Source organism: Nycticebus coucang, chromosome 2 (assembly GCF_027406575.1).
Source record: "Nycticebus coucang isolate mNycCou1 chromosome 2, mNycCou1.pri, whole genome shotgun sequence".
NCBI lineage: Eukaryota > Metazoa > Chordata > Mammalia > Primates > Lorisidae > Nycticebus > Nycticebus coucang.
This window is the reverse complement of record NC_069781.1, coordinates 78,063,168-78,074,231: the sequence shown is the minus strand read 5'-3', so window position 1 is coordinate 78,074,231 and position 11,064 is coordinate 78,063,168. Positions and strand designations below refer to the sequence as shown.

Sequence of the window (11,064 nt, the reverse complement as noted above, 5' to 3'; positions counted from 1 at the left end):
GGGTGCTTTACTGTATATATAATACTTACATAGTATTGCCTGTTCATGCTTATACTAAAAAAAACTTACTCCTTATCTGAAGTTCAATTTCATTGGGCGTCCTGTGTTTTCATTTGCTAAATCTGGTAACCCTATCGGGAGGGTAACCTTTCAGTGGCCTGACTGGCTGTGGCCATGGCCATTTCCCTGCAGTTCAAGTAAATAAAGGAGCTGGGGAGGCAACTAGATGGGCTTAAGGCCTAATCCAGCCCTCAGATGAATTTTGTTTGACCTGTACAGAATTTTTGTTTTCTTTTTCACATGACTGCCAACATTTAAAAGTAAAGAAATCTCATTTATACATGAAGTTTTTATGCTTTCCTGGAAAAAATGGAATTTTCCCCCTAAACACGAAAATGTTTTAGAAGTTTATGCAACCTTTCAGGAAGGTTGCATAAACTTCTAAAACTGCCCCAACTGCTGTCGTTAGAGCTGCTGAGGGTTGGGGGGCCATATTAATCAGGCCAGTCTAGACCAGGGAGAGAACCTGCAGCCTTAAGGCCATTCTAGGTCCTTAATTTGGTCTTTTGACTGAATCCAAATTTTACAGAACAAATCCATTTATTTTTATTAGCACACTTTTGTTCATCTTTTATGTTTTTATTTTATTTTTAAAATGAATGTAAAGTACTGAAGAATAAAGTAAGTTTCAACAAAATAATCCTCCCAGATTGACCAGCACAATTAGAACGTTATTAGTAAGCCATTAGGGCTAAATTGACAGCTGCTGTGCATATGACTTACTTGCCTCTGCCTGGTACCCCAGAAGGGGTCTTCAAACTACACGTGAGACGGTATGATTGTGTTTGTTCCCGTTTTGTTTTTTTACTTCAAAATAAGATATGTGCAGTGTACATAGGAATTTGTTCATAGTCTTTTTTTTTAAACTATAGTTCAGCCCTCCAATGGTCTGAGGGACAGTGAACTGGCCTCCTGTTTAAAAAGTTTGAGGACCCCTGCATGAGGCTGGTTGGTGAGAGTTCATGGGGATCAAGTTTGCCAGTCTGTTATCATCTTTTGACGTCAGGGCTATGTTTCTGTTTGAAGTGGAATTTGTGATAGTTGCACAGCTCAGCAGTATTTTTAAATCCTGTCTGCTTCACAGCCCATCATGTTAAAGAAGACCCAGAGAACACTGAAGGAAGACCCAGAGAACACTGAACCCTTCAGAACACTGAAGGATCTTTTTATTATTATTATTATTATTATTTTTTTTTGCAGTTTTTGGCCGGGGCTGAGTTTGAACCCACCACCTCCGGCATGTGGGACTAGCGCCCTACCCCTTTGAGCCACAGGCGCCGCCTGGAAACGGATCTTTTTAATGAGGATTGGCAATTGCAATATTATCTTGTTTTTGCTAAAGATAAGATGATTTACTTACTTTGTGATACTGCAATATCAACATTAAAGAAATTCAGTGCTCATAAGCATTAAACATTCTCAAGGACCACAAAAATTAGAGGTGCAAAAGGTTGTATTGCAGAAATTAAAAGATGAAAAGCAGAAGCAAAGACAATCCTTTCAAACAGCAGTAAGACCTGGAATAATGCCACTGAAGCATCTTATAAACTAGTTATATACGCAGGGAAAAAGGAAAGCCATCCAGTGATGCAGATAGACATTGCGAAAAACTGCATTGTCAAGTTGTAGGATGCTGAGATCCTGATAATGTTTCCAAGTACAAACAACCATCTTTTTCAAGGAGAACCATGACTGACTGGAAGCATGAATTAGCCTAAAACGCGGGTTTTATATTGCATTAGAGTCTTAACAGCAGATTTTCTTTGCTACAAAGAGTTCCTCATTTTAGGCACTATTGTGAACAGAACATGAGGAATAGGTAACTTCAAGATAAATGGAGTGAAGGTGGACTGGATTTGGTAAATTTAGTGAGTGTAAGAACAGACAGTGTACCTACCATTAGTGGAAAACATGGTGTATCATACAGGTGTAAAAAAAGTATTAACAGATCCAGGCGCTTTTCATTGTATCTTGAATCCATAAAATCTCTGTGCTAAAGCCACTGTTTTAAGTGACACTGTCCAACAAGTTTTAAATATTGTTAACTACATCTGTGAAAATGCAACACAGCATGGTTGGTTTTGTCACATGCTGAAGTTGAAGGATAAGGTATTAATGTGGATTTGTTGTATCATTCTAAAGTCCCTGGCTATCGCAGGGACAGGTGTTAGCCAAAATTTGATCTCTATGAGAACTGATAGTTAAATTTTTTTTTTTAAGTGATCATGTTTTAATTATGGACTAAAAATGACTAATACAATGAGCTTGAATTAGAAAAATTAAAATTCTAAATAAATCGCTAGGGAATTTCACAATTGGGGGGGCCAATGAAAAATTTTCTCTACATACAATATAATCACTAACAGACTAATAAATCTTATTGGAATGATAAAGCAAAAATAGTAAAACCACACTTTTCCTATAAAAAGTTACACATTATCTTCTGTGGGAACAAAACTATCATACATAGAGAAACAAAGAAGATGTAATCACTATTGCGCATTCAGGAACATTAGGGAATCTGGTCGTAGAATGATCAAGTCATCTTCTTCCTCTCCGTCATCTTCAGCATCTTGGTTCCTCTTCTCCCCTCGAAGACTTTCTTCTTCCTCTTATTCATTTTCTTCTCCTTCTTCAGCATAGTCATCATCATCTTCTTCATCCTGAATTTCTTCTTTCATTAAATATGAGAGGCCCACTTCCTCTTCTCCCTCTCCCAATTCTGAGCCCGCGTCATTTTCATCCTCCGCCTCCTCCTCTTCTTCTTCATATCCTTCAGGTGGACCAGCTTCCTCTGCCTCTTCCTCATCTTCATCTCCATCCTCCTCCTCCTCCTCTTCAGAGTCTGGCGCTTCATTTCCTCCTGATCAAATCCGTCTAAGTATGTGATTTGCTGCAGCAGTTCAAAAATACTTTCTCTGTAATCTTCCAGGTTTGTGATCTCACAGTTAAACAAGTCAAGACTTTTCACATTTTTAAGATTTTGCAGAGCTTCTACTGTACTGAGATCTTTGATTTTGTTTCCACTCAGATTGAGATAGGTAAGATTTGGACATTTCTCTGCAAGCATTTCTAAGCCTCCAGAAATTATATTGTCACTTAGCTCCAATTTTCGAAGTTTATTTAAACTGGGAAGTCGGGCAAGTGAACTCAGTTCCACGTTAGCCATACTCAGAAACTCTAGTTCTTTGAAAGTATCGTTCAGGCCTTCATTTCCCCACTGACACACAGGCAATTATCAAGAACTAACTCTGTCACCTTCTCCGGAGCTCTGTTCCTTAACCAGGTCAATCCTCTTCTTCATCTCCATGTCCTCCTGCTCTTCTGCTACTACTCTCCTCCCTTTCCTTTTCCTTTCCCACTACCCCCTACCCCCCAATTTTTATTAAATCATAGCTGTGTACATTGATATATTCATGGGGCATCATTCACTAAACTACCCAAAAATTTTAAGAGATTTGGAAATGAATGAAAAGAAACACAAATATAAACGCCCACTACCACCATATAAGTGTGGGGGAGAAAGAAGAGAATAGCAAATGGAGTCCAAGGAGTTGGGACTCTAACTCAGCTGCCCCCACCTCCTTGTCTACACACTAGCCTGACAGTTAAATTCTATGAAGAACAGAAACAGCAAATCTTATTAAAAGAAGATTTCTATAGGAATTCAGCATTTCTGTGTAACATCATATCAAATCAAAGTGACTTGAATATTTCTTTGCAAGGTAAAACTATATCTATTGATAGGTGGCAAAAAATCCAAGCATTTCAAAAAAAGCTGTCATTTTTGGAAACACTTCTTCAAAAGGAAATTTTGGACCAACATTTTCCCCAGTTAGCAAAGGTCATTGATGAGCAAGATGATGTATGCAAATCACCTGAAGAATATAGAGCTTTTATAGACCTATTAATTAGAGAATACAATGAAAGGTTCACTGACTTAGAGAATCATGTCATCACACTCGAATCAGCATTTCAGCCTCACCTAATTGATATCATCAAGGCTCTAAAGAACTACAGATGGAATTGATTGATCTCTCAGTAGATGACATTTTAAAGTCATTGTTTGATGCTAAGAAAGATCCAGTTGAAACAAGGAAAAATCCGGTCAAATACCCATGCCTTTGGCAACATGCTGGAAAAATGCTTTCTTGTGGCTTGGTGCCTGTAGCTCAGCGGCTAGGGCGCCAGCCACATACACTGCAGCTGGTGGATTTGAACCCAGCCCAGGCCTGCCAAACAACAATGACAACTACAACCAAAAATAGCCGGGCGTTGTGATGGGCACCTGTAGTCCCAGATCCTTGGGAGGCAGAGGCAAGAGAATCGCTTAAGCGCAAGAGTTTGAGGTTGCTGTGAGCTGTGACGCCATGGCACTCTACCCAGGGCCACAAAGTGAGACTCCGTCTCAAAAAGAAAAAAAATGCTTTCTTGCCTTTCAACCACTTATTGCTGTGAATCTATACTCTCCTATGTAACCCAAATCAAGTTGCCCTTAATTTTAAGGTCACAAATGACTAAAAGCCACCGGGAGGATCTACTGAAACCGTGGCCCTCCATGCTGCAACCAAATATTCAAATGCTTCCCCCCACCAAAAGCAGATACTACTGAGTCATTAGAAGATTAGTTAACTTTAGGGCGGCGCCTGTGGCTCAGTCGGTAAGGCGCCAGCCCCATATATCTGAGGGTGGCGGGTTCAAACCCGGCCCCTGCCGAACTGCAACAAAAGAATAGCCGGTGTTGTGGCGGGCGCCTGTAGTCCCAGCTACTCGGGAGGCTGAGGCAAGAGAATTGCGTAAGCCCAGGAGTTGGAGGTTGCTGTGAGCTGTGTGAGGCCACGGCACTCTACCGAGGGCCATAAAGTGAGACTCTGTCTCTACAAAAAAAAAAAAAAAGAAAAGATGAGTTAACTTTAAAATTAACGAATAGTTTTCATTTTTGAAATTAGTAAGTACATAGTAGTTAGATTTTTATAAGATAATGTGCATTTTAAAGTATTTGTGATTGAAGTGTTTTGAATGTGGCCTGATTTGATGCGGCTAAATTAATGTGGCTTCCAACATGAAAAGGTTCCCCAGCCCTGCTCTGCGTTATGCTGCAGTAACAAACTCCAAAATCACAGCCATTTAACACACACAAGTCTACTTTTGGCCGATGCAAAACCTGCCACAGATTTGGCAGCAATTTAGGTGACACAAGAATTCAGTTTCCTTCTCTTCAGTGACTTGACCTTCTTAACATGTGGCTTTCGTGGTAGAGGAAGGATTTCCTGGAGACCTGTCCAGGGCCTCTGGCACATTTCCCTGGCTGGGGCCAGTCATGTGGCTTCACTTTGAGGGACTAGGAAGCAGAGTTTTCTCTTGCTTGGGAAGAAGGGAGAAAAGTGTACAGTGAACGCTAAGAGGCGCCACCACAGGATCATGAGATGACCGATGGGGCCCCGTGCAGTTCCAAAATCTTGCATTTTGTCAGAGTGGTCTTCTGGTGTGGTCTGTAGATGCCCGGGCTCGATCTTTGTGTTGACTGACCACCGTCAAGCAGGACAGACGCTGCAGGTGCACTGACCATTAAGGTTCTCCAAGTCCCATCCTTTTCTTACTGGTAATGTAACTTACCTTTATTTTAACTCTTACTATGTGTGTGTATTGACTCATTAATCATCACAACAGTGCTACAAGATAGGAAGTTTTTTTTTTTTTAAACAAGAACTGTTTCATAGATTTAAGGAACAGGCTCTGTCTTAATTTGAACTGATACCTTTGAACTTGATGTCACTTGACACTTCCAGTGATTCATTCTTTCTATGTGCATTTCCCCAGCAGAAGGCACAGAGGCACGAAGTCACTTCTTCAGGGTCCCTTGAGTGGTTGCTGGGGATCTGGACTTCTCCTCTTCTCCAAGACGTGTGTGCCAGAGCCCAGCTCTTGATGGCTTTGCAGTTGCTGACAAAGTGTCACCAGGCTCAGGGCCTCTGACATGGCTTTCAGGATCTCAGGTACTCTCTCATCAGGAGAGCTAAGTCTGAGTGGAAGCTGAAAATAGTGTTGATTGTTAATTTGACCAGCTGCAGTAACTTGCCTTCCTTTGGTTGTAAAATGGATTATGGTTCTCCCTACAGAAGCTTTACCTGTCTCTTGTTCTTTTCACTGCTAGAGGCCTGCATTCCAGAAGACACAGGTTCCAGCACCCTGTCCCAGTTCAGCCCCCAATTAAAAACATTTTCCCTTCAAGCTCAGTGTGAATGTTGACTGACTCCTTTTTGTTTTTTGTTGTTAAATTATTTTTATGGCCCAGCCTGGTGGCTCCTTTCTGTAATCTTAGCACTCTGCTATGCTGGTGCAGGAGGATCCCTTGAGCTAGGAGTTTGAGACCAGCCTGAGCAAGCATGAGACTCCATCTCTACTAAAAATAGAAAAACTAACTGGGCGTCAGGGCAGGCACCTCTAGTCTCAGCTACGTAGGAGGCTGAGGCAAGGGGAAGCTTGAGCCCAAGAGTTTGAGGTTGCCATGAGCTATCATGCCAGGGCACTCTATCCAGGGTGAGAGTAACACTCTGTCTCAAAAAAAAGAAAAAATAAATTATTTTTATTTTTTGAACAGGCCATGTCTTTATACTGTTCCCAAGTCAAAAAACATGAAAGGGTTTTCTCCTTCCTCCCAGCTACCTGAAGGCAACCAACGTTATTAGTGTGTTGGGCATCCTTCTAGAAATATTTATGCACATACAAGCACAAGTATTACTTTTTTCTTTTCTTTGCAAATTTTGGTATAGTGTACTACACACAGAGATGTTTTATCTTGCCTTTACCCCCTCCACTTACTATGTCTGGAGATAGTTTGATGTAATTATAAAGATAGTTTTCATTTTTTAAAAAGCTACATGATATGCTATTGTATTTGTTTGTTCTATAATTTATTTAGCAGTCTCCTTTTTTTTTTCTTTTTTGAGACAGAGTTTTACTTTGTCATCAGTAGAGTGCCATGGCGTCACAGCACAGCAACCTCCAACTCTTGGGCCCAGGTAATTCTCTTGTTTTAGCCTCCCAAGTAGCTGGGACTGCAGGCAACCACCACAATGCCTGGCTATTTTTAGAGACGGGATCTCACTCTTGCTTAGGCTGGTGTGGAACTCGTGAGCTCAGGCAATCCACCTGCCTTGGCCTCCCAGAGTGCTAGGATTATCAGCCCGGCCAGCAGTCTCCTTTTTGTAAGTATGTTTTCAAGTCATCTACTCTTATAAACAATGTGATAATGAATAACCTTAGACCAAATGATAATGAATAACCTCATAACCTTAACCTTATGATTTAAAGTGGGAACAAGAGTAAGTTGCATCATTTTGTAACAGGAATTTATGCTCAAAGGACATATGCTCTGGTGATTTTATTAGATGCTGCTAAATAGTCCTTTTATAGGTATTGTTGCAGTTCATACGCCCACCAACAAAGTGTGAGAATATCCCTTCTCTGCGTCTCCAGTGAGCATGTTTTCAACTGTTCTCGATTTCTCAAAACCTAGAAAATCTCATTATGTTTTAATTTGTGTTCTTTTATTATGAATGAGGGTGAACATCTTTTCACATGTTGTAGCCCCATCTGCATCAACGAGCATTTCTTTCTGAGGGTTCTGGAAAAACAGTTGGTTTTGAACAAGTCCCTGACCTAAGCTGGAAGTTGGCAGAGCCCATTGCAGCTCCCCACCATTAGTGTTTGCAGCTGACTGTTTTAAACAGGGAAGTTGTTTTCTGTAGTGCATTTCCATTTGAAACACTTGGGCACTGAATCCAATCCTAACTGGGCTGATGGCGCCATCTATCTTCCCGAGATGGACAAATGGAGTGCGAGGCAGTTTTATAAGGAAGACTTGGGCTCCAACAATGAGGCTCTCCTGGGTAAGGACCGTGAATGTGTTCTGTGAAAGCTGCAAATAATCTCATTGACCTACTGGCCTAATTAATATCACTTAAATAAGCATTTATTCTTACTTTTAGATGATTAAAAAATCTTTAAATTATTAAAAAAATTAAAACACACTCATGTAGAGAATAGTACAATGAATCCTAGTATACAGGTCATCAGCATTAAGCAATTTTTTATTAAGTCTTTTGTACATAGGTCATAAATACATTTATGCCCATTTTCAATGTGTTGATTATTTGTACAAATTGGAGTGCTTACATCATACTAATCAACATAGCTTTCACCTCATTTACCCAATTATAGCATTAGGACATTTGTGTTCTATACCTGATAGATCCAACTTGTACCAGCATTAAGCAATTGTGATGACATGCCACATTTTATTCATCTAGCCCATGTCCTCTTTCTTCCTTTAGGTTGAGGCAAATAATGTCATTTCACTCTTATATACTTTAGTAAACGTCTCTAAAACCAGACATATTCATACATGACTACAATACCACAATCACATCTGACAAAATCAAAAGTAATTCCTTGGCACCATCAAATACCATCTGCATAAATTCCCTAATTATCTTGAGTCTCTCTCTGCTTTTACCGTTGGTTTGTTTGGTTTGGGGTCCACAGAATGCGTTTGGTTCTGTGTTTCTTAAGTCTTTTTATATCAGAACAGACTCTCTGCCCCTTTGTGAGGAAACCGAGCTCTGCAGAAGGCTAGCCATTCTGAACTTGTCTGTTTGCTTCCTCTTGGAGCCACTTCATTTGTTCCTGTAGCCCTGTTTGCAGCAGGGTGGAAGTTAGTTCTAGAAGCTTATTTGATGGAGGCTCAAATGTTTGAGCGAGAGCTCGAGAGCTCTTCCTAGGAGATGCTGGCCACTGCCTGCCGCATCATTTCAAAAGGGCCACAGTGAGCCTTTTGTCCCTTATGGCAAGATGAGTAGGGGTCAATAATGTCAGTCAGACCCCTCTGTTGTAAATTCTCCCTTCAGTCTTTTCAACTGTTCACATAGTAGTTTTATCTACTGACTGTGTTGCCCAAATCAGCTATTGCATTATGGGTCGAAAAAATGGAAATTTTCTAATTCCATCATTCCTTCCACATCTATTAGCTGATTTTTTTCTTCATATAAAGAAAACTAGGGTTACTCAATCACCCTGGGTTTTCTTAGGTTTCTTTGTTTCTTAACTGGTCTTAATTGAGAAAAAAAAACTTAAAAAAAAAAGGACTATATCATATTTAGACAATGGAATTAGCACAGGAAAGAAATAGCTTTCTTCTTAGCTCTACTTATTCTTATCAACTGTTCAGCAGTAGGTATGTGTATAATTTCATAATACAAATTAATTTTTTGACTATAGGTCTTATCCTTTCTCTCTGTTATCTTTATTCCTAGAGCCTGTCTCCTTGAATAAACAAAGAATTGAGCCATAAGCAAGTATGTAGATGGAAATAGAATCACTGAATATTTCTTTAGCTCTAAAGCCAAACACCTCTTATTTGGATAACATATTGTAGTGATATCAGTCATGTACACTTTAGTGAGAATTAATATAAGTATCTTGCTTTTCATTTCACAGATGTGTTTACTGAGGAAAAGTAAATTTGTTTGGGAAATGATGGGGGAAACACAGGCCTCAGAAAGAAGCAGTGAACAGAGGGAACTTAATCATCATGTGCAGCGGACCCACTAAGTGGTTGTGAGAATGTATCTGACAGCGTATCATGCTATACAAAGGTACTAAGAAGGAGGAAATAGATAGATGAAAATGTTCTGGGCAATTTTTTTGACTGCTCCAGATCAGTTAGGTGCCCCGCTATGAGCACCTGAAGTACCCATTCTTCCCCTACTCCACTGCATGATGTAAGATGTTTTTGCTGCAAATCTCTAAGAAAGACCACTACATGGGCATGTATACATTTACGAATAAATACTGATTGAGAGGTAATATAGAACTGTGGTTATGTACATAGTCTTTGGAGACAGATTGAACTGGGTTCAAATCTTGGCTTCATCATTTGGGTAAACTGCTTTAATCTTTTCAGCCCTCAGTTTTCTCTCCTGTGTAATGGGGACAATAAGTCACAGGTCCGTTGTGAAGATTAAATGAATCATGAACTTGAAGCAGCTAACACATTTCCAGTCACACTGCCCTCAGTATATAATACCTTTGAAGGAGTAAAAACAAAACCTGAGAGGATATTTTCACTTACTAATGTTTTTTTACTAATAAAAAACATTCTATTTTCACTAATCCAGCGAGAACACAAACTCCTCCGGGGTCCTTCAGTCATGAGAGCAGGAATGGATCTGGTTAGCCCCCAGCAGCTGCGTGCCCTTTAGGCTTTGGTAGGTTGTTCCGAATGTCACATGTTCCTGGCTCAATGTAAAGCAGCTTCCAGCTACCCAGATTTTTCACTCTTATCTTTTTCATTCCACCATCTAAGGATCGTCCCCGAAGGAAAACTCACACCAGCAGCGTTACTGACAATCTGTTCTTCGAGCCAACGGCGCCATCGCGTGGTTTTACTTCGCTAACACAGCTTGGCGGGGGTCCCAAGTTTTGTAGCGGCTCTTCCTTATCCCCGTGTTCCCAAGAAGCTTGTTTCAGCGAGGCCTCTGGCCTTGCTCCTCGGGCGATGGGAACGTCTCGCTCGCTGTTCCTTTCCGACTCCGTCTCACTCTCATGTCTCTCCCACACTGCCGATGCCATTCTTTGTGTGGCCTATTGATCCTTGGGAGAAGTGAAGACAAATGCTAGATACTTGGGTACAAATAATTCAAGTCTGTTCTGAAGTGGGATTTGAGGGGCAGTTTCTATCTTTCACATGTCTTTCTGGGAACCCCACGAATGTGTGAATTTCCAGTTTCTGTAATTAGAACTTGCTAACTTCGGGGGCTCATGTGTGATTTTTTTCTTACTCTGTGATGACCCAATTTCACGACACCTAAGTCCCAAGCAATTTTCAAAAGGTACCCTGTATGCTTTAGGCAGAGCACCTGCCACCCTGAGTCTGAGGACACAAGAACCAAGAAGATCAGGGCAAGATTATTATCCGAGTTAACTCCTGAACCTTGCTACCGA

At 40.6% G+C, this 11,064-nt stretch overlaps 1 pseudogene; it reads right to left on the bottom strand.

Annotated features, from left to right (window-relative positions):
- Positions 1-2,552: 2,552 nt before the first annotated feature.
- Positions 2,553-3,370, bottom strand: LOC128597213 (acidic leucine-rich nuclear phosphoprotein 32 family member E-like; annotated as a pseudogene).
- Between the last annotated feature and the right edge of the window lie 7,694 nt (positions 3,371-11,064).